Source organism: Glossina fuscipes, unplaced genomic scaffold, assembly GCF_014805625.2.
Source record: "Glossina fuscipes isolate IAEA_lab_2018 unplaced genomic scaffold, Yale_Gfus_2 43, whole genome shotgun sequence".
NCBI lineage: Eukaryota > Metazoa > Arthropoda > Insecta > Diptera > Glossinidae > Glossina > Glossina fuscipes.
The window spans coordinates 1,109,299-1,114,934 of NW_023998427.1; the positions used below are offsets into that span (position 1 = coordinate 1,109,299).

The following is a 5,636-nucleotide window of genomic DNA, read 5'->3' on the forward strand; positions in this document are numbered from 1 at the left end:
GTTTTGACATACGCATACTATCTGATCTATTTCATTGCAATTTCCATCTCAAAGAAAACTTCAAGCATTACTTTTGAAAAAAGTCGCTTAGAAATATCCTATATATCTTACGCTACAGTTTTGCAATTGGCTTCATCATAATATAGGGAAATTTGAAATTTGCTGCAATAAGAAGTGGTAGAAAAACAATAGCATCCCATTCAAGTATTCTATATTTATGTAGTAAGGCGGTTAAACATTGCCACCCTACACCAATTGTAGTAGAAGGATATATTAAGTTTGTGCAGATGTATGTAACATCCAGAAGAATTTGAGATTATTATTACCGACCTATTCAGTATCACTTTCTGAATCGGTCTAAGCTTGTCTGTCCATCCATTCGTTCGTCTTGTTCTCTTATGTTCGTTCAGTCCACAGGCCGATGCTGCTGAGATATTTTGATGAAATTTGGTTCGGTTTGGCCTAAAGATGAATGCAATTGAAAATGTTTCGCATCGGAGCACTTTTTCGAACACCCGTAGGCTGTTGGGACGTGGCCTACTACAATGCTTTTACTCGTTTCAACATTTTTTTTCCAAGATTATTAAAAATTTGAATTTCCATTTCATACAAAAGCTATGCATTTTTAAATGTAGCGTTATATGGGCCAGGGGTCATGAAACTGATCTAATTCACTCTACGTGTACAAAATATATGGCAGTTTGTCTATATTTGATAAAAAATAATTAGACAGATGAACACACAAATATACCAGCAGATATGTTTAAATAGGTTTAGAAAGTGACATTGACCGTATTGGTCTAATCATAGATCAGTCTATCTGAGATTCTCGCAGGTGTTATGTGCGTACGACAAATCTATCATACTATCATAATAAATGTAGGGATAATAATAATGGATAGACTAATTAGTTGTCATTAAAAGAACACTCTACACATTAAAATTTATTTTCGTTAATATTCCTCTTGTATGTTGAGTCGTCCGCCCTGCTGAGGCTGCGATTAACTTATCCCAATAAAACTCTACAAATTAATGTTGCGAACGCCCCGCAATTCCTGGCGAGCAATGACTAATTACAAAATATGGTTTATGAACTTGCATCAAAGACAAACTATATATAAATAAAATTTTCTTTTTTTTTCTTTCTTTATTTTTTCATATATATATATTTGCTGTCTGCTTTATAATAATAAGCAAATGCGCCAATAAATAATTAAGAATAACTCTTAAGTTTCAATTTCAATTTCTCTCCCCATATAAAACGTAGGAGCGGACAAGAACAGACGTGAATAAGTCTTATATCCATTGAAAATATATACACGCGGTCCTCGTCTAATAGCAGCAGTCGTAGCGCGTTTTATTGGAATTATGTAATATGAAACCTCTTCTATTTATTTATTTAAACTAATACATACAACATATACAATAATGTAATTAAACTCTGATAGATAGTACAATATAAATCGAGGCAATGTGTACCGTGTGACTGTAATCGTAAACAAGACTAAAAAAAAAAAAAAAAAAAGAAAAAAGGAAAAGGACTACATTTTCATATTCTATAATATTTCGTGGGCGATTGATTTCTCCTATTTTTATTGAATCAAACTCAAAATTCATATAATGTGTGTGTGTGTGTGTGTGTGTGTGTGTGTGTGTGTTTATGTGTGTGTCTATTCTAGTTTATGAATAATGAGAAAGAAATATGCAAAGCAAAGGTGCTCTCAGTTTTTGTTTCGTCCGCTTTACGGTCCTATTCAAGTTAGTTTGAAGGCGATTTCTTCATTTTTGCAAGCGAGAGAACGTTTACTACAGATCGACATAGTTGGGCAGGCAGACAGATGGACGACGAACAGATGGGTATGCTTACATGCGTTCTTCCGCAACTTGTTTATGCGCATTATAACCGTATTGGAAATAGATTTAAATCCTGATGCATTACACTATTGGACAATGGTCAGGCGTGCAGGTATTAGAGCATTACCCATAGAACATACGTTCATATTTTGATAGGTTTATGTGTTTATGAATAATGAGTAAGACACCAATTTTTTATAACTTTTGAAAAGCAAAGGTGTTTTCAATTTACGCAGTACTCCTTTACGTAGTCTACTTCGACCAATTTGCCCCATTCTCAATACCAATCACCGTACAAGGATTCTAAATGTTTCTGCCAAATTTGAAGTCGATTGCTTCATTTTTGCGACTAGGAAAATATGTACGTATAGACACAGACGGACATGCTTAAATCGATTCAAAATTTAATGCTAATTAAGAATCTACCTAATTTGCGGGATCACTGAAACTTCCTTCTGGGCGCTACAAACGTTTTGACAATGTGAAAAAAATCGCATCCAATATCATGAATATCACGATAAACAACATTCGCATCAAATTAAGCACAAACTTTATATCTCCATCTCCATCTCGATCTCTATCTCTATTTTTCTCGCTCTATCTGTTTTGGTCTGAATGTAAAACTTGAAAATTTTTTGTCCATGAAATACCGAAAGACTAGTAGCCATTAAGCCGGACAATTTTATACGCGAACCCCAAGAAAAAAAAAAAAAAAAAAAAAAAAAAAAAACTCAAACTGACTGACTGGCTAACCTAATGTTTCATTTCATTGCCAATTGTAAAATTTTAATGGCCTTCGATTTTCGCATACCTTATACGAATATCTTTTATCTATTGCTTTTCGAATGTATTAATAGTTAATAGACAACTACATAATGTATACAGAGTGGATCAATTAAATTGGAAAAATAATATAGTCCATGCTTTCTCTCTTCTTCTTTATTTTATTTAATGGCCATTATTTTGAATTTGCTTTAACATTATGCTTTAAATCAATTCTAAGTGTGCTTGAATGTGAACATGAATCTTTTTTTATTCAGTTCGTCTGTACGATAATCCATTTCGTTGTGCGATTTTACAAAAATCTTTCTCCTACCGGTAAAGTATGCATATTAAAATTTTATAAAATCGTTTTGTCAAATTTATGACTGCAGTCATACGTATATATATATTATACATATATACGTATATATATATATTTTAGCAATATTTTTACATATTGTGAAAATGAAAAATATATTTTATGTGTAAAGAAAATATCTTTTTAAATTATGCCGACATTTAGCCAATAATTTGAATTATTACGTGTACCTATCAGAGCTAGGAGAGTATGTGAAAATGTATATTAGTTTTGTGCTATTTCGTTAATGGGCTATTGATGAAAATTTCATTGAATATATATGATCTTAAAATATCTGAGATCCGATTTAGCCGCCCAGCTTCGCCCAGCAGCGCCCAGTGCTTCATCTACCGATGTATCGGAGACCTTGCGCTACAATATATCATACGTGAAAAGGGATTAGCATGCAAAAGCCATAATGAAATTGTGTGTTAATAACTTGCTTGTAAAAAGTTAATATAAACCAAAGATTTCATCGACAGTCGATAAAATAAGGCGACAAAATAGGATATTGCGGAATTCCCATTTTTTAGAGCATCATATGTAATACAGAACTATCCTCATCATATCATCATCCTACTGCAACTACGTGCAGCTTATTTTGGTTTTAACCGTCGTAGGACTGTTCGTGCGCCAAGATATAAAACTTCTCCCACATCCCAAAAAGCAGCTACCTCAGCTAAGACATGCACGCATAACTCATACGCCTTCATTCCTCTTATAGCGGCACTGCGAACATGCCCTAAAATGGATTTAGATGGCAGCCTTATACACAAAAGGATATGGACAGACTTACTACTACATTGGTTAAATAAAATTGGTATGAGGGTGTCGTTACATAAAACGAAGTCCAATAGAGACACAGAGAGGCCGGGTTACACAAAGAAGGGCTCACAAACATGGCGCCACAACACCAACGTAGCGAAACATACTATTTTTTTTCACGGTCTTCCATGGACATCGTGGGCCGAATGAGATCGTAGGCAGGACGGGTATTGAAAGGCTCAGAGGCACAATCGATGCCCGTGCGGTAGGTTAGGTTACGTCTATCAGTGTGTTTGTTAAAGGATAAGTACGTGCTGTTATTTCAGTTGTAACAGTCAGAAGGAATGTCAGTGAGCCAATTATATAGAATCCCTCCCACATTTCACGAACTAGCCAGTCTATTACACGCCTCGAATCTTTCTAAAGTGGCATTTCCAAGTTGACCTAAAATTTATTGTAGTTAATAGTTTTCGATACAGAGGCAGGACAGACAGGCATGAACAGTATCCGTTACATAAAAGTGGCAGATTATTATTAATCGTGCATATGAGACCAGTATAGAGAAAAACTGTGAAAATGTTTGGATTTGGAAAATGGATCTGTAACAGAATACACGCACAAGCGAAAATATTGGTGCTGTTAGTGAATGTGTCGAAGAAGATCCAAATTTATTCATTACATGGCGCGTGCAGTACGCGGCATATATTGTATTTGGATTAGCATCCGCCCTACTAAAAATCACAACCTAACGATACTAGCATAATCTTAGTGAGATTTGGATAAATAAAAAAGTACTTTACGTAATAATACTATTACGACCATTACATAAAGGTGTAAGTTAATATTTTCATGTCAAGTATTGTTAAATGAAAGAAGTCAAATTTTATTTGAGGGCAGAAAATAGCTGACGTTGAAAGGAAAGATCAATCAGGGCAGACGTGCGTCGTTGGCGACAAGACAAAAAACCGAGCCTAGTAAAAGATAAAGGTATGAAGGTTAACAAGTTTTTTTTTTAAATAGTCAAGTGTCCATTTTTAATGCTTTTCTTAGAAAACCGATTGGCCAAGAATTTTTCATGCGGAGTAATTAACATCGTTTAAAGTTCAGGTAAGTATGGAAATAATTTTTTTTGCTTGGAGCCAACTTTCAATATCTATCTACATTCTTAAGTGTATATACGGAAATAATTGAAACATTTGTTTAAGCGCCACGGTGTGAGTTGATCAATCGAGGCCAATTTTACTTTAATGTTTTTTCGCGGACAGATGGTAAGTTATTGATAGTCGTATTATGAATTTATTGTTTTGTTTTTTTTTTGTTTTTTTTATTTTAGTGGCTATAAAAATTTGAACAGCATGGGCAGTGTTTTTCGTTGATAGCAAACTAAATTGCTGCCTATGGCTCATGTATAGGTGAATACAGCTAATAGGTTTATCTGCACTTTTTCGTCTTCTTCTTATATGTGGAAAATTTCCTTGATTGTTGATTCAATTAAAAATAATATGTGCTCACGACGGGCGATACTTATGCAGACTGTTTCATTGTGTTGTGTATGCTAAAGAAAAACTACACATTCAGCAACTTTGAAGAACATGCTGCTGTCTTACCTATTTACATGCTCGTTCATAAAATTACTATTTGAAGGACTTGGATTGCAACAATAAATTCTTGTTAACATGAGTATAAAAAACCAAAAAAAAAAAAAAAACAAGGAAACCTTAGAAAGATTAATTAAATTTTAAGTCTTTAACCGTTCATGTCTGAATGTAATGAGCATAATTTTTGTAAACGAAAAAATCTGGACTCTGAAAATGAAGTGCACTCCCATTTAATTACTGAGCAGTCGAAAAAGCCATTTAAGGTCTTTTTAGGCATTATTTTTTTTTTTTTTTTTTTT

General features: G+C 33.8%; 1 long non-coding RNA gene across 1 annotated transcript; it reads left to right on the forward strand.

Annotated features, from left to right (window-relative positions):
* Positions 1-3,062: 3,062 nt before the first annotated feature.
* LOC119637170 lies at positions 3,063-5,201 on the forward strand. Its single transcript, XR_005247224.1, has 4 exons — positions 3,063-4,726; positions 4,790-4,846; positions 4,945-5,007; positions 5,073-5,201. It is a non-coding gene; the product is annotated as an uncharacterized LOC119637170 (long non-coding RNA).
* The last annotated feature ends 435 nt before the right edge of the window (positions 5,202-5,636 follow it).